This window comes from Trachurus japonicus, chromosome 11 (assembly GCF_045865225.1).
Source record: "Trachurus japonicus isolate A0001 chromosome 11, Traja_1.0".
NCBI lineage: Eukaryota > Metazoa > Chordata > Actinopteri > Carangiformes > Carangidae > Trachurus > Trachurus japonicus.
The window spans coordinates 20,907,220-20,926,009 of record NC_140917.1 but is presented as its reverse complement, the minus strand read 5'-3'; the positions used below and the strand labels follow the sequence as shown (position 1 = coordinate 20,926,009).

Sequence of the window (18,790 nt, the reverse complement as noted above, 5' to 3'; positions counted from 1 at the left end):
GTGTTATGTCTAATTGAACTGAAGTTCATTGATCCTCAGGGGAAGGATTAAACACACACGTTCCCCTGACATGCTGTCTACACTCTTTTTAATCCACTACTGATGCCTGCTCTGCTGGCTCATCACCATCGTACATGCATGCTCTCTGGCTGCTCCCGAGTGGGAGAAACTGTGAGAACTTAATAGAATGACTATTTATTTCTTAAACATCCTGTCATTAGTTAAGGTGTCAGCAGGACAGACACCAAACTGTGTACAGTGCCTGAACTGTGCCAAACATGACAAGATGATGAAGGGATTTAGTCACCAATCCACATACTTGCACAATGCCCCCCACCCCCTTTCTCCATTTACTCTGAGCTCCCCATGGGTGAGCCTGGGGGTTATGAACAGGGGAACAGTGAAAGGGTAATCTTTCACTCCTTTGCATAGCACAAAGGCTTAGCTAGAGATAAGCTCACACTCTGCAGCAAGTAATATTAGAGAGACACCCCCCTGCTTTAAAAGGAAAGTTGGTGATCCCTAGCTCCCACCAGCTAAACACTTTGATGAATTACATTCCCTCTCTAAAGTCATTTGGACTGGTAAGAAGACATTGCATCGGGCTGCGTACACCTCACCGGCTGAAGCCCCTCTGGAGGTCTGGCAGGACCTGAGTTTATACTATATTGATCATTTGAGATAAAGCTCCTGCCAACCTGGTGCAACAAAGAAGCCGCTACACCAAACAGATCAAGAACAGGTGAAACCACACAGAATTGCAGATGTACTAACTCTCTATAATAAAAGTTAGGTCAGCGCGTAAAATGTCTGGACTGGTATTTGGCGATTCTGTGGAAACTTAGTCTGATGTCCAAAAATATATGGGATGTAATGTCAAGCTCTGTGACCTCTCTCCAATTTGTTATAATTAAAATTTACCAAAGAATTCCAGTCTATATTGAAACAGATTGACCTCGGGGGAAATCTATGGGCTTCAAGATCTATGTAATAGAAAATGTCACTTAGAAAATGACTTTTTTTTCCCTAGAAGCTCAATCCTCAGTTTTGTTGGTGCCTGTACGCACAGTTGGGATCAGAAATCCACCCTGGGAACTGTAACCTCAAAGGACAGGGCCTTGAACGTGACAGGGACAAACTAGGGCTGATGTACTGTATTAATCTAATCTAATCTAATCTAAAGACAAACTGCTCATCAGTTCAATCACTGTAGGTTTCATGCTACATTACACAGACACAAAATAAAGTTTACAGTCAGACAGTTCAAACCAAACTAAATGTCACCAGAATACTGATAGAGTATCTGCATGTTTTCAGAGGATGCCCTCTAGTCTCCGGTCTCAGGTGTCTTAAGTGTCTTGGAATAAAATCCCAGGATTCCCAATTCCTAAAAAAACCATTTTATTGCATTTTTATTCACCAATGACTCCACTCGCAGAGGCAACACCAGGTACGACCTCAAGATGAATGAAAACATGTACAAGAAGAAGTCTGTGAGAATGATACATAACCACTACATCTATGTAGTAACAGATAGGGATGCACGATTTTTTTTTTTTTTTGACCCATACCAATAATTGATAATTGATGCTGATACCAATAACCATACACACCTGAGGTTAAGAAAGGCTAAGATGTAGTGAGTAATTAAGTATTTAACATTATTAATAATAATAATAATGGTTTACATTTATATAGCCGATACCCAAAGCGCGTACAGAAACCATCATTCATTCATACCACATTCACACCGGTGGTGATAAGCTACGTATGTCCCCGACCGACAGAAGCGTGGCTGCCAATGTGTGCCAAACGGCCCCTCCAACCACCACCAAGATCATTCATACACATTCACACAAGGTGGGTAAGGTGTCTTGCCCAAGGACACTACGACAGAGACTGGGAGAGAGCGGGATTCGAACCGCCAACCCTCTGATTATTGGACGACCCGCTCTACCTCCTGACATTATATCTCTGCCTCTGACTTAACACAAATAATACAACCGACATCACTACTGTAATCACAACAAAAACCAGAACAGTTGTGACCCCTCAATAATCACCATTCATTATTCTTTCCAATCCACTTGACAGAAATCAAGGCAATGTTGGCTAACTATAACTGGTTCTATTAATTGGCAAAACATGTCATTATTGGACTTATCTGTGTATTTGGGCCAACAATTATGCCGATAATTATCAGCCAATACCGGACCGATAATTATCTGTACCAACAGTTATGGTGCATCCCTAGTAATAGAGATAGGGAGAGTATAGTACATGAAGAATCAATGCTCGGTCCTCAAGTGTTTACTTTGTACAACTAGTATGCAATAAAAACTTGAGGTAAAGATCGATTTAACTGAGTGTTTTGGGAGGAACATGTGCCCTGTGTAAGTGTGTGGCATGGAGTTGAGGGTTGTCGAGGTCCATTAATTCAGCAGTTTTGCACTTAACAGGCAGCTGCTGTGTTCATGAGTCGGCGGGTGATGGATGGCAAGAAGAATGCAACACTCACAGGAAGAATGATGGACGGATTAGGGTGAGGAAAGGCAGGAGTTTAGGGGAGGATAGCCCAGGGTTAGGAAGGAGGTAAAGGAAAGAAATCCAGGAGGATATGAGGGAAGAGAAGACCAAGGAGAGAGAGAGAGAGAGAACAATAGAACAGCGCAAAGTGAGGAAGGGGTGTTTTTGCAAGCTGTGAGTGCAGTTTGCATGGCTCCACTCTGCGGGTGACTTTAATTACCTTTCAGCGTCACTGCCTCTGCTGGTCATGAGCTGCAAGCTCCGATCACCCGCCTCTGATTATTGGGCCTTTGTGAGGGCCTCCACCCGCTGTCAGGCCGTAATTACGTTTGCGCTGGAGAGCGTCTCGGCACGTCAGAGAGCTTACAAAGCTATTATCCAAGTGCTCTCGTTCTCTACTGGCTTGAGCTGCACAAGTGCTGAAGAACTCAAAGGTTAAGGCCAGCACATCCATAAATTGTTGTTATTGTTAACAATGATATTAGCTGGTTTGAATATGTGATTATCTGGTATTTCTGTCTGTGCTCTGAAGGTTAAGGTAAATAACAAGATAGTTTCAAGGCTGATTTGCAAACAAAAGCAGAAGGAATAAAAGAAAAGGAAGTGATTGCAAAAGTAAGCCGGCGATTCACAATGAGACAGCACAATAAAGCACATAATCACCCTGTCATTGTGAAATGTTATGGTTTGTGCTATTTCTTACACTGCCACAGACGCCCAACTTCCTCCACTGTGTAAGCAACGAGGTGATGATACAATGGATAAAAGTCGATGATGGTGACAATAAAGCCACTTGTTTCCTGTTTAAACACATCTGTCACCATGGTCAACAGGAACAGACCGTATCCTATGTACATAAGGTGTCGATCGGCCTCCCAGGCACTGCACTATCACTCTGCATCCCTCCTCTCATGCCAGCTTCTAACATTTCTCTTTCCCATCTTCACTCAATCTCCACCTCTGAACTTAATACAGTACCGTGCATACGAATTATCCGTTTTTTTCCATTTGAGTAGAAAGAGAGTTGTCTTTTCAGATATCAACAATGTTTTAAGATGCACCGCAGTACAGCATCAGGATAACATATAACGCACTACCTTCATTTAACACACAGCTATATTTCTCCTCCTCTCGCAACGCTAATATGGTAAATTACACTGTAAATGCTTAACAGAAACATGCAATCTTTGTGAGCATGGTAGCATCCAACTTAGCATTTAGTTCAAAGCAGCATTGTTCCCATGTGCAGCCTCATGGAACAGTTAGCATGCCTGTTGATGTGCACTATAAAAAGAAGTGATTTGAGTGTTACTGCAGCTTAAAACCTTAATTCCTTTCCTCCATCCTGTTTGCTTTCACGCTGTCTAACCTTCCTTTGCATCTTTTTGTCTCTCTCTCTTGCTGGTCTGTAAATCCTCTGTGCCTCTGATCTCTGTTACTCCCCTTTCCCTCCATCTCCACATCCCCGCCATGCTCCCTCTCTCTCTCTCTCTGTCTCTCCCCTGCAATCACTCTCCACTGAACCAAAAAAAGGGGTGAATCCAATACCATAAAGAGAGAGCTGCAGGTGTCTATTGAAGTGGTGTCCAGCTAAGGCAGCCCACCTCTCAGCAGCCACATCCCACAAGCCCACGGCGGCCTGCGCTTGTCAGAAGATCCCACCTCTCTGAGCCATCTGGTTTTAGCTGCTCAGAGTCTCAGAGCGCCGTGCTCATCCTGCAGTCCAGTGCCCTCCTGCTGAGCAAAATCAAAAGAGCTGGGATAGACCTTCAGTCGCACCAAAGTCAAAAGATTCTCAGTTGGCATTTGTCTTAAAAAAAAAAAAAGAAACGCTAAGGAACATCTCTGCAGGATATAGACCAACATGTGATGTCTGCCTGTTTTATTCGCCTTATACTGTGACCCTTTTCACCCAATATACTTCTAGTACAGTCATAAAGGAAAAAAGAAAGATGAACAGCAGAGAAAAGTGAAAGGACAAGGCAGAGGCTGCAGAGAGAAGACCTCAGGAGGACACTTTATCAGCCAGGTTTTATGACACCTTGAGATTCCTCCTTTGTCTGAGTAGAGAGCAGTGTGAAAAAACTCACCTTATGTAACATATACTGTAGCCTACTTTTTCAAATGCTTCAAATATACAGTAGCAGTAGCTCACAACACGTATCACTGGTCAGCAAACTTAAAGATTCGCCCATTGCCATATTCCCTGTAGTCATAGGAGTTGGTTCATTACCACGCTATGAAATAATCATTTATAATTATGTTACGAAACACGGAGCAAATACTTGAACTACTTGTGCTTTTGAAATCACTCCGCCCAGGAGCCGTGTCTGGAATGTAGTTCCGGCTATTTGTCTCGAAAACAACTCTGTCTCGTAATGTTACATTATTATTTCACAGCGTGGTGAATGTGCAGGTCACAACTTCTCCACTTTGGAGTTGATGGACGGCATATTTGATGAGTTTTGAGGGACAGGGGACCTGTACCGTTACCTCAATTGTGTTCGCTGAGTAGCTCGCATCTCTGCCCTGCGGCTCTCAAAACAACATGCACTGACAATTAAATGGTAATGATTGAACCAACTCCTATGAATATAGGGATTATGGCAATTGGCAAATTTGCTAAAATGTTGAACTATCCCTTTCATTTTTGCATATCTTTAAAGGCATACACAATTCACCAACCCAATTCCTCAGTTACTGTGATTTTGTGTCTCATTCAGCTGACTCAGTAACGGGCTTCAAAGGCCAGGCTTCAGACAACTCACTCATTCTGAGAGACAGCGGGGATGTGATGATGGACGTCAACGAGACCTTGATGTCACACTGCAGGCCAAAAGCCCCACACTGTGACACAAAGATGGGCTTAGACTTTAATTATTAGAGTTGTGACTTCAAGGTTTTCTATCTTACAGGTCAGACGGTCTGTGGAGGTCAGATTTTAGCACTTTATAAACAATACCCGCCACTCCCTTTAGAGGAGTTTTAAAGGCGACAAGATGAGTGCGAGTCTGCCTGAGCACCTTGAGGCCACTGTGCCACGGAGCAAACACCACAGTGAGGATTAAAAAAAGGTGCAGGTCTGAGCAAAGGTCTAACAGCGGAACAGAGCTGAATACAAATGCAGCGTTGGGTGATAAATCTCTTATTTTTTAACTTTGCCAATATGAGCAAAAAGGTAATAACACTATAGCTACTCAAACACTAATCATTTCTTCTTTCTCTGTCTCTAGTCTAACTTTAGGCCAAATTTCTTTGCAGTCTGTTAATTAATTCCTGTTAACTGAGATAGAAATTAAACAAAAGGGAATAAAAACATAATTTTCTTGGCAGAGTTAGGAGAATTAGAGGGAAGATGGTTAACTAGCTCCCAGATTTTCACTACTTGGCCCAGCCGTATAAAACCTGACTGGTGCTCCTCCTTATATGAAAGTCTGTATCCTGGCAACTGTAGAATTGGCCTTGAGATGTGATTGGAAGTTATCCCTGGCCTGGAGCTAAAACATCTCCAGGGGTGATTTCTAAGACACATATATGTCACATTTCAAACCACCTCTTCAGTCATACATATCCATTGTTAACGGCAATAAAACTCCAGCCCCGGCCTCGCTTTAAAAAACCGTTCATTATAGCCACAATTTACAATGCAACTCTGAACTTCACCAGGCGCTTGGGCGGCATATTAAAGCATCTTGTATGTACGGTAGTGCTTATATCGTCTGGGGCAAAAAAAAAAGAAGAAGTGTAAACTGCCTTTGATCGGTGCCGTGCCTGATCACGACTGAGAGTCTTTTTCATGTGTTGTGTCGCATCCAGTGTGTGCGTATGTGTGTGTGTGTTTGCTTCTCAGCACAGCGAGCCATCAGAGGAACAAGAGTCTTGTGTCCCCTGAACGGATTTCCCTGACACATGGCATGATTTTTGTCAAGCATCTCCTAGGAGGCAGCACTGCTACCAATTACCTCAGCGGAGTCAGCCAGCCGTCTCGCCGGTCTGACAGATGACTTTGACCTCAGCAAACACGAGGACCCTCTATTGGTTGACACATACGGCAGCTGTTGAAGCGAAAGGTTGATGGGTTGAGGTGTGTGGGGTATGTATGGAGGATGTGAGGCTTATTTTCAGTTTGCATCCTGTACTGTACAAGCCTCGGGCAGACAAGGACAAGTTACCTAGATGGCAGGCCTCTGTCAACGCCTGCGAATGCCCCCCTCTGTAGTCTATTCACACAGACGCACGCACAGACATTTTTCCCCCCTAATGATTGGGTTCACAGCCAACCTCCTGCTGGGTCCGAGAGCTTGACCGTTCTTTCACTGAACCACAGAGCCATGAATGTAACTTTGTGTGATAAGAGACACTGAATGTGACGACTGACTCATGGTATATTTGTCAGTGTGTGAGGATAATTCATGGGGTCGGTGACAAAGTTTGCAAACTGCATCTCATAAAATTGGAATATAAACCAAATTACGGGAATAAAAACCAGCAATAACAACAAGTCAATACCAGGACATTTGATTTGTCTTCCCTAACAATGTAGATAACTGAGCATCTAACTCGAAAAACCTGCAGGCCCCCTTTTTTATGAGTCCGCTGATGTGCTCCAATGTGATGGAGCTGCAGATCTATTAAATCTTCCCCATCCCAGAGCAAAAGAAGCCTCGTTATATCAGTTAAATATCAACATTAATGCATAGTCAGAGTCAAACACACTGAGGTATGTAAGATCTAAATAAAATCCTCGCACTTTGCTGTGTAATTGGTAGACGCTTGTTTCACAATTCGCGGCGCTGCATGACTCTTCACGCTGTTATTAACATTCCCTCCAATATTACATGCTGCTAAAACACCCTCGTGTTAATCACAATAAGGCTTTCGAGCCTTACACTCCCCACGCATCTGACTTGATCCTTTGTTTTCTGTGCTGCTGTTATTATCGTAATCAAGGCTCTTGAAGTACTGGAATTTCCTCTGCTTTGGCTGACCCACCAGGCAGAGAGTGATGAAAATGCGCCTCATGAGTGAGAGTTCATTATTCTCGGCTTTACACACACCATGAATACAAATACACAGTAAATGTACCTGGGTGGCATACCTTACCTAAGGTAAATATCAAAGCTAATTACAATTGATTTGTTAGGTAACTCAGGCTCTGGTACAGGGTGATATCACTGTTTTGCATCTTATTTTTCCACTGCAAACACAAACAGTCGGACTTTACTTTATTAGAAGTGTCTCCTGAACAACCATAACACTGTACTCATGCCATGTTAGTCTTTTCAGCAGAGTTTGTCCAGATTTTGTTATTCCACAGGAGCAGAATCAAAGTCCTTTATAACGTTCTTATTGTTTGGCAGAAGAAGTGATACAAAAAAAGCACAATGCACCATAATATTATAAACTGTGTGAAACATTGTGTTGCAGACAATGCCTCACTAGTACTTCAACTGAATGTTAGATCACCTGACTTTCTATAAATGTGCTCAAATTTGACTTTAGGCCTATAATTTCCTCTCACCAAACGTGTTATTATGTCAGCAAGCCGTGCAGATATTGATATTTTCTTCAGGTTAGGCCTGACTGTCAGACTAATTTCTCCATCATACTACAGTAGCTTTGGGTGAGTATTGTGTGTCAGGATATGAAAGGGGCTCTGCTCCTGCCTGGCAGCATCCACAGTGCAGGAACTGGACCACATGGTGAGCACCAAAGGCACAAATCTGAAACGGTGTCTTTGTGAATTTATCCTCCACCCTCTCTCTAAACACAGTTCCGTTTAGGAAATAATGAGGTTCAGCCTTCTCATCTCATCCGGTGGTGTTTGACAGATCCCTAAAGCTGCAATAACTGATTGGCCACTTGGGAGCAGCTGAAACAAGCTGTGAACACAGTACTTATGTTATCACCTCTTGGGTTCATATGGTGGGACTGTTAACGTATGTTTGCCTATTGCAAAGAGAGTAGAGGCCCACGAGTCATGCACGTGTCACTCTAATTTAGTCGGTGCTGAAGCCTGAAAAAAGAGCTACTTTTATGTTTTGCAGTTGCTACAAATCCAACACTGGTATTAACAGCTGTTTGCAAGTTCAGCACCAGACTTCAGACAAGCGCCGTCTCCAGAAGTGGAAAGGAGCTGCCTTGTTTTGCTTTAATCTCTGATCAGTTTATTTTCTCGTAAGCTTAAACCTCAGCCTGACTGTAGACCATCTGACCAGTACCCAATAAGTTGGTAGGTAACCAGCTACTTATGTTAATGTTAGCCATTGTGTCCAAATAGCTTCTTTAAACTGCCAGCTGTTCAAATCTGTCCACCAACTAGTTGCTAACACTGTTATATGCTATGTTTTGCACTAAACTGGTTGTTTATAGTGGGGCTTTTGTGATTTTTTTTGCTGAAAACAGAAGTCTGGTGCTGCTCAAACAACACACTGAGGGTAACTCAGAGCTGATGCTGTGGGTTCGTTCCAGGTCGCTAAACCAAAACAACAAGGTGAAGATGCCACAAAATCTAGTGCCAAAATGCAATATAGCATATTAAAATAAGGGATCTGAATCAATGACTGCGTTTACATGCACTTCAGTACCCCGGTTTTAATCGGGTTTTTTAAGTACCCCATATTTTGATCAAATTCGGGGTATGGTGTTTACAAGAACTTAGAGAACCCCGGTTATTCAGTATCCCTGTATACATGATAAATACAGTATCCCGGTTTCTGATTACGTGCGTATGTGTGTTTCATTCATGTTTATTGTTTACAACAGGAAGCGCAACTACTAGGAAATATGTAGGTCAGAAAATTTACAAATTAAAAATGCTGCCATATTATATAACTTAATAAAAGAAAGGGAAATTCAATGCAGACTGATCGGTTCATTGTAAAACATGCATTTATTGATGTAAAAGTGGTGATTTCTGTACACACGTAGGCTACAGAGCCTCCAGGCAGTACTGCTCCTCTAATGCACACATGAAGCTTAACTTTTAATTCAAACAAACTAATGCGACTGCCACAATTGTTAGATTTCATCAATGAAACCAGCATTTATCTCCTAAAAAGAATTTAACCAGCCGGCGGTTAACCTCTAAAAACCTACGGGTAAGTTAATTAAAGATCGTTTTCTCCCCCGAGTAGTCTGGCCGGCGAGCACGTCAGGAGACAGGGCTGCTGCCTCTGTGATGTCCCGGTCACAGCTCACACACGGGGAGCTTCACTCCTCCGAAAAACGTCGTATCAAGCTTGTACACAGCCATCGTTTGGATAAACCGGCCGCACATTGGGGATCTAAACAGTTACTTCCTCGCATGAAAACATATTAAAACTTAATAGTCTCCTCGTCGCTCCAGAATGCGCTCTTGTTGTCGCCACCATTTTGTTACGTAACGTATCTGAGCAGCTTTCAGATATCGGGGTACTGTGTTTACATGCTCCAATATCCTGGTTTCTTTCGGAGTTCTCCAGGCAGCAAAATCGGGTTTCTCAAAATCGGGATATGAGCTTATCCCGATTTCTGGAATCGGGAAATGGTGTTTACATGCACGAACACAAAAACAGGGCACTTAAAAAACCCGATTGAAATCGGGGTACTGAAGTGCATGTAAACGCAGTCAATGATATTTCAAACAGACAATAAGAGAATTAGAGCAGAGTGGAGGTAAGAGTTCACCCCCACATGGTGGAGAGGTGACCCAGCCAGCTGTTATCCCGTCCTGCTTCATCCACAGCATCTGGAAGCCAAACATTTATGCAAATGCACAGCAATTAGTACGAGGACGCTCATTTGCCCTAGTGTGCTCCCTAGACATGACCGGAAATCAAGAAGGAGAGCGCCAAGGGGTTTAAACAGAAGAGTGTAAAATTTCATGAATACTGATATGTGGTGTAACATGCTGGCTAATCTCCCTGCAGTGAAAACCAGAGTCAGGTCTCTCTCTCGGCAGAGCTGTTAGCGACAGCACCTCGACTGCCTGTAGAATCATTAGCAGAGGAAGCTCAGCATGCTGACACTCTATCTGAACAAATGGCCCCTCTGTAGAGACAGGTAAAGCAAAGCCCTTAACTATGTGGAGAGAGACGAGGCCGCCGCTAGCTCCTGGAGCTGATGAAGTCACGGGGGGGCTCCCCAAGTCCCAGCTGATTATCAGGCCTAAAATTCAAATTCACCTCTTGCTGTACACCATCACTCTTCAGTCCTGGATCATCTCCGTTTCCCTGAGCCCTGACCTCAGCTGCCCAAGTAAGAAATGAAAACCCTAAGCTCGGCCTCTGAAAGCGATCGACTGCTATCCTGCTCTGATTTCACAATGAAGTTGACGTGTGACACGCATTTGGAAGCAACACCTTGGTCCCCAGATCTCCGGACAGATGGCATGTGCCAGTTAGAGCGTGCCCTGGGCTGTCTGCAGCAGCCCGGCAGAGAGGAGCCATCGCTCCACAATCTACCCGTCGACGATAGAGTGTCCACCAACAAAATTATATGACCAATATGCTCAGTTTCAACCTGGTCTCAGGAGAATATGCCATTATGGGCTATTTGCATCATGTGCTCTTCCAATCCAATAAAACTGAATGTCTGAGGAGCAGGGTGATATTTGGAGCTTGGAAAACACACAAACGCCACATTTGTAGAGGAACAATTTCTCCTCTATAGTATTCTCAGAGGGTGCTTCGCCTTATGTCTGTAACTTATTCAATATAAACATATCTCCGTCATCACTCTTGCAAATGGCCAAAAGCCAGATGATGTAACAAGGAAGACAGGGCACACTTGAGTGAACTCTGAAAATTGCGTTTTGTTTTGAGAATAACTGTGAGCAAGCAGATGACAGTCATTACAAAGTCTCAGATGCAATCATAACTAATATGAAAATTGGCAATGTGGTGCAGCACAATTTTCAGTGCTTTCAAGAGCATTGCATTTGGAACAAGTAATTGCTGAGGCAGCCTCATGAAAGTTGCTGTTAATTTGTTTGTTAAGGGGGGGGAACTGTGGCTGTATGAGGAGGAGAGGCAGAATGCAAATCGATTTTGGAGTACCTCCTTCCTGCTTGTTACGCCGTCTTTGTAAGCTTTCCTTTACTTAAAAACGGCCTCTGTAGAGTCTAAAGAAGGCTTATTATTTTAGACAGTGGAACAGCTGTGGTCAGGTGGGAGTCAAAGCAGTGCAGAGGCTGCCACATAATGAGGATGTAAATGCAGGGATGCAGTCAGGGCAGCAGAGTCCAGCTGTAATGTGCCCCCCAGATTTGGCAGACATACAAACATATTACATATTGACGTATAATTCACACAGGGCTAAATACATTTAGCCCACTGAGTTGTGGTCTTAGAGACTTTTATGTGTAAGCAGGGGAGGAAGCACGCTCACTGCACCTTCACTTCACATAGTCTGGATTTTATGCAAAATATCAGTTAATGAGTCAGAGCTTTGATTTATCTTAGGTCTTATTCTGCCCCAGCTGCATGTAAATTTTTCAGGTCAGACTTGACGCTTGTACTGCTTGAGCTCGTGCTTACATGTTAGTAGAGGAATTGCCTTTATGACCATTTGTCTGGCATAATTGTACACATGGTTTAACAGCACTAAGGAGACACTGAGTCAGTTGAACTTGTAAGCAAGCACAATTAGAAAAAAGGTATAAAAAAAATTTAAAAAGGCAACTCCACTGGAACAATTGCAAAGTCATTAACCCTTTAAAGGGTAATTACTACCAAATCAAATCATATAATCCTCCAGATGTGAAGATAGGAGCTGCTAATTTAAATGATAGCAGGACAAAAAAATCATTAGATTCATTCATACTTAAGTGTTTGGCGCTGATTCATTGTGGTGTTCTGTCCTTTCAGATATGATTTCTGTCTGCATACATATACAGCTGTGTAAACAGATAAGGCAGCGATAAGGAGAAATTGTTGTGCCGCCACGTCCTTTGACTTATACACTCTGCCCTTGTGTCCTCCAATTTAGCAGCTTAATGGTGCGTTAACACAGAGGAGAAAAGCCTTTACTGTTGGGTTACAGTATGTTAATTTGCTTTGATTTCCTGGCTTCGTGTCATGCAGCAAAGTGACTTTCTAGTCAAGTCTTCCATGACGTGGATAAATGTGGCAGCTGGAGGACATAACGCATCAGCCTACTAAACATTTCTTAAAGCTTACTATATAAATGCTTTTAACAGCTTACGTTTGCTGAGCCGAATTGCCTCAATTTGTTTAAAACAACACAGTTTTTGTGATTACAATCACAAAGTCCTACTGTATCATCTCAAAATGACCAGCTCAGAGTGCCACTGCCAGAGGGAGCTGCCATGGACGGATAAACAAAGCCTGGGCAGACAATGACGCCACCTGCCTCTTCTGCATCTCAAGCCACTCAGCTGTTGCCACTCAACTGTGGCCCTCAAAGGAAAAACCACTGCTCCAGGCGTCACTGTGGGCGAAACACCCGGGCAGCCGTCCTAATCATTAGAATTGGAAAAATTGAGAGGGCAAATTGAATCTAGAAAACTGGTGTCAGTGCATCAGCAGCTAAAACCGGCTCATTGGTTAAAAAAATATTGTTGCAAGGACTTCATTGAAACAGCAATGACAGATTTTTTTTTCCTTTTTTCAAGTGAAACACATAGCTACTAAAAGAAAGCCAGCTCCTTTCTTTCACAAATGAAAAGCTGAAATTACGAGCTATAAAAAAGACTTTATGGCTACAAACTCGGTCTTGTATGACCATGAGCACATGATTGCTATCCTTAGCGATAGATAGACACAAAAATTGACTTTACAGTTCATACGCAGACAGGAAAATGTAAATGGCTCCGTTTCATCTACAGGAGTTGAATGCATCAAGATCAGTGGTGGGTGGCATCATTACCATGTTCACATCATACTGTTTGACCTGGAACACACTCAGTTATGCAAATTTTATATGAACAATGTGTTACTATTGGTGGTGAACGAAACAAGTTAAGCTTATAAGCTTAGTAACTTGTTTCGTTCACTACCCCACAACGACTAAATTTTAGTCTATTTATGTATCTACAAAGTGCTTGGAAATAATGAGTGAATGCTCCAAAGTTGGAATAAAGGGTGTTGATCCACTTTTTCCTGATTCTGCTAACGTTGCATGAACACAGCATATTTCTACAGTCAGTAGCCGTTAAACTACTCCAGAAGAAGAGAGCACAATGAGAGGACATAATTAAAAGAGAACTAGTCAGACCACGAACGGTGGAAAGTAAGGTAGAAATGTGATGAAACGGCTTTAATGTTTGTTCCAGGTATTAATTTGAGCAAGGTCATAGACTCCTCATCCCCACAGAGAGCTTATGTTTTTGGTTGGGCTTTAGCTTTCAGTCTTTTTGGTGAAGTGGAAACTATAACGCACAAGCCTGTCTCAATTATTCACATTTTATTTTCCGATGCATCGACAAAATTTTCTTTTTTTATCAAATTCCCAGAATTTCAGGTTCTTTTTGCTCAAATTGAAAATGAAAGTGTGTTTGTAGTCTCGGTTTTGAAAAAAGAACATTTCTCAGAATAATCACCACACCAGTTTCCCATTATTCACCATGTCGGCGATGAATCCCTCCGTTTTCTTGCATGCCACCGATTACTGGCAAATGCATGCTGTTTAGGTATTTTTCCTTTCAAAGGGTTTTGTGTCAACCTATCAGGAGAGGCACATATTCACAGTATCTTAATTGTCCTCTGAGCAAGGGGGAGTTTTCCTGGAAAGACTCTCAACACACAAACAAAGGCTGTGTCGCTATTGTGGGTGGCTGTTACTCACTCCATCGTGGCAGGTGTAATCAGCCGACCTTTTCCCATCATCCTCTACAGGTCATGCCACCAAGATAACAGAACTTGAATATGAAAACATTTACAAGCAGCTGAATGGTTACTTGCAGCTTTTAATCAGTATATTCTTGATTTCTTCTACGGAAATGGGCCTCCATTTGTGTCCTTAATTGGAGCTTTTGTTGTTCTGTTTTTGTTTACATAAGTATGAGCTCGTGTAACTGTGTATTTACTTGTACTGATGCATGTTGCTTTGCCCTGTAGTTGGAAAACAGCTTTTTAGTTTTTGGTTTTAGTTTTTGCATCAACACACTTATTCTTCTATTGACTTTTGTTATTTTGAAATCTGAGATATGGCATAGCTTATGCTTAAGTTACATAGGTTTGTGACATAGCTTACAGTGGCATACAAAAGCTTGGGCACCCCTCCCCTGGTCAAAATTTCTGTTAAAGCAGAAGTAAGCGATATATTTGTGTTAATATAAGTCTTAAATAGTTATATCTTCCGACAGCAATCACTTACATAGAGTGTTTGGACCGAAACACGGGTCTGTCAGTCACTCTACTCTGCTCTGAGCCGAGGAGAAAACTTTTCTCGTATCCTACAGTTTTTATCCAATGAGGAGAGAGAATGGCATGCAGGGCTGTGTGTGCAGCCAAGGGATGCGCGTGAATGTGGTGACGTAGGACTGTTATGGTGCGTTCAAGGCAGCCCGTAACTCGTGTTTTTCCGACCTCGTACCAGTTCGATCTGGTGCGAGTTCACGGGTCGGAAGTTACGAGTGGCCGTTATAGTGCACTTTCACAGGTAAAACAGGTCGGAAAAACACGAGTGGGTTGCCTGGAACGCTACAAAATCGTAAGTTGTGACTTGAAGCTGTAATTTACGGTCTCAAAAGCCTGCCTGGAACGCAGCATTAGCCAAAACGACCGGATCGCTTACTTCTGCTTTAATGTGAACAGCAAGTGTAGTAGTGGAAGATGAATAATCTCCACAAGGCATAAAGTTACAGATGACACATTCCCTTTACATTTAAACCAATATTTTCTTTTTCTCTCCATCTTTTACATTTTCAAAATGATAGAAAAGGAAAAAGGCCTGCAGCAAAGGTATGGGCACCCTGCATAGTAGTACATAGTAGTGGTAGTAAGTGGTAAATAATATTTGTTTTCTAGCCAAATGTTTTTAATGAATCAATGAAATTCGGAGGTGCAGCCTGTCAGTTGCAAAAACTTTAAATATTGTGCAGATAGTGGTCACCAGATGTGGCCCAGCAGTTCTCCCATACTCCTCCTCCGTAAATAACCGTACTCAGTCACCAATAAGTAGGCCTACCACAGCTCAGTGAAAGCGTCCACTAAACACACAACGACAACGACGACAACAACAACAACAAATACAACGGAATAAAGTTACTCCGTGTACACTAGAGCCAACAAAAACAAACTAGCCAACACCGTTAGCGCGCGCTAATCCCTGACAGCAGCGAGCTAACCGAACACGTTCCTAGGTAACGGCGCCAGAGCTTAGCTACGGTTACCATGGCCCCGGGTAACTGATGAAAACAGACACATAACATCGTGGAGCCACTGTACTCACACATGGAGGTGAAGAAAAGCCCGTTCCTCTTCAAACTGGAGCCATTCAGTCCTCTGCAGGTCTTTGTTTCGGTTCAATGTTGGTTCGACGGCCGGAGTGGAGAAGAAGTGGAGCTGAGCTGGCACTGGACCAAGTAACTTAGGCTTCTGTCAAAGAAACACGCTGAGGAAGCCGTGAAAGACATTTAAAACATAATTTGACAGTCCACGGCTAGACAGAGTTTTGAGCTACTAGTAGTCCCCAAAGAAAGTCCACCGGTCTTCGAGTCAGAAAACGCCGCGCATGGTACCTTGACCGTCATCTCAGGTGTGGGCGTGGCCTGCTTCTTAAAGGTAAAGAGGAAGACCGAGGTACGCACATGCACAAACATGAACGCGCTCCCAAGCTGAGGACAGTGAAGCTGCACATTACAATAGCTATCTGGGGCACCATTTCTTTCCTTTTAAATTATTGTTTTGTTTACAGGAATTTCAGATGAATTCCCAGAAACTAGCCTAAATCCAGCCTACCTATATCACAGTCTCTAGGTCAGTGTTTTTCAACCTTGGGGTCAGGACCCCACGTGGGGTCGCCTGGAATTCAAATGGGGTCGCCTGAAATGTCTAGGTAGTAATACTAATACTAGTAATATTTTTTTTAACTAATTATTCTTTTTAAAATTATGATTAAAAAGACCACATACAATCTTAAACAACTGTATTCTATTCTTTCACTTTCTCGACATTAAATCGAGTTCAAATAAAATGCAGCATATAAAAATATCTGAGCTGACGCATGATTGACGGCCGCGATCACATGACTGCACGTGGATTGACAGCTTTGAGGTGCTCTGTGATGGTGTGCTAAGTTTTTTGTTAGGGTAAAATTGACTATTACCAATGTCAAATCAACTATGTTGTGACAATGGGGAAGGGACCATATAAAGACGAGCCCCCCACACAAGTTCTTTAAGCATGTGCAGTAGATAAATAGGGCAAACAGACGGGAAGCATATTTCAAAATCATGAGCTTGTTAAAATGCGCTGTCCACCAAACAGTCGAATGCAGACATCTCTCAGTGTCTTTGCATTTCAGCCACAGTGGGACATGAATTCAATTGTGTTTCTTCCTTACAACACAACTAATTTCATCAGTTCATCAGCATCCAAAGGAAACTAAATCTACACAGTAGCAGCGGCAAGCTGAGGTACCTGGAGGCGAGCGCTGGCAGTTGATTATAATTGGGTTGCCTTTGCTATGTCCAAGCTTTCACATCCCATCAAGAGGAATGGCCTGGCAGACAGTTAATGCTGGATGACTGCTGCTTCACTGTAAGTGCAGTCAGACTGTATACTACAGAGGGAACGCACTGTATATAAATGAAATAATAACCCCAGTGATATTAATTTGGACGTTGTGCAGTCGATCCAATCAGGCCTTTCCTGGATGCAGAAGGAGGCAGGGAGACATCCAGGATATGTCCATCACAGAGACAATGATGTCACTCGTCTATGACTAATTCAACCTTATTTTAACAAGTACTTTTCTCTATCAGTTATCATGAGGTGCTCCCCAGGTCAATCCAACCACAGCATGAGATCAACTAACAAACAGACTGAACATCAATGAAAGGCCTGTCCATACAAGACGCTTTTCAGATGACATTTAAACATGTTTACACTAATGACTGACATTTTATCTGGCTGCTAAAGAGTCTGTGCCAATTAGGTAAGTTTTTGAGTTTGAGGGTTGACTGAGTCATAGCAGAAAAATTTCCTGGTCAGACGACCTCCTGCTTGAAGAGTCAGAGATTAAGAGTTGTCCCCAAGGTACAGTAGATGTCCAAGGTCAGAAAAACAAAACAAAACAAAACAAAGAAACATAGATTTTTGGTTCCAAACTGAGACTTTCTTCACTTTTAAAACTGGTGAAAAGAAAATACCCACTGCCCATCTGCAGGGAAACATTTCCACTTGTTTCTCATTTAAATCACTGTGTTTCAAGTATTTTAAAAGAACAACCTGGCTTCTTCGTTCTCAAGGCACAAACTCTAATTGCTAGAAAATCCTCAAATCAAGCTTCTCTCTAACAGACTGAAATTGCATCTCATTTTGAGGTTTATAGGAATTAATTCTAGACAGAAATGTACTTAACAGATGGAGCTTTTTACAACGTAATATAGAGTATAAAGTTATGTGATTTTCTGCCTTTTTTGTCACATACCGTACTGGATACTTCTTTGACCTTTTCAAGCCTTCAAATGCAACAGTCTGATAAGGAAGACTGCTCACAGTTCATGTCCACACTCCAACAAGGTGCTTTCTCAGCCTCTCACTGAAATCCATTCCTTGTGAAGTTCAAATTCTGCCAGACTTCTCAAGAAACAAGACCCCTTCACATCTGCACAGCTGCACGCCTGCCTTGTTAAATGACTCTTTATTCAATCTCAAATTGTCTAATACACTCAGGAAAGGCTGAGCTTGACAAGACCCTATGGAGGCTTTACCGTGTCCTAATTTGATCAGAGGCCTGCATCAAAGCAACCTCACATGGTGTCTCAAGAAGCTAGTTATCTACTAATGTGGCATATAGAAGCATATACTGTAGCACACCATTTTACTCTGTTTGATCCCTGCGGTAACATGACAAAACATCTGTATCTCTGCTGGACTGTCCCACATGATTTTATAGGTTGAATGGTCTGTTTGAAACTGGGTGAAACAACCACATGTTTAAATCCACAAATATCAAGTCTGACCTTGTTCTGTTATATAAAAAACAACTCGGTTATTCAAAACTGTTAACTTGTATTTCTTGTAGTGAACATGTTTGTATGGTTGTTGTTGAGGCCTCTAACTAAATATGTGTATTGTTACCAGTAGCACAGCAT

The 18,790-nt window shown here is 42.5% G+C and overlaps 1 long non-coding RNA gene across 1 annotated transcript in view; it reads right to left on the bottom strand.

Moving 5' to 3' along the window:
- The window catches only part of LOC146978763 (uncharacterized), a 32,977-nt gene extending 16,940 nt beyond the window's left edge, over window positions 1–16,037 (bottom strand). The window contains exon 1 of the long non-coding RNA XR_015037112.1: window positions 15,922–16,037. This is a non-coding gene — a long non-coding RNA (uncharacterized LOC146978763). The remainder of the gene's footprint in view (window positions 1–15,921) is intronic.
- Window positions 16,038–18,790: the final 2,753 nt, after the last annotated feature.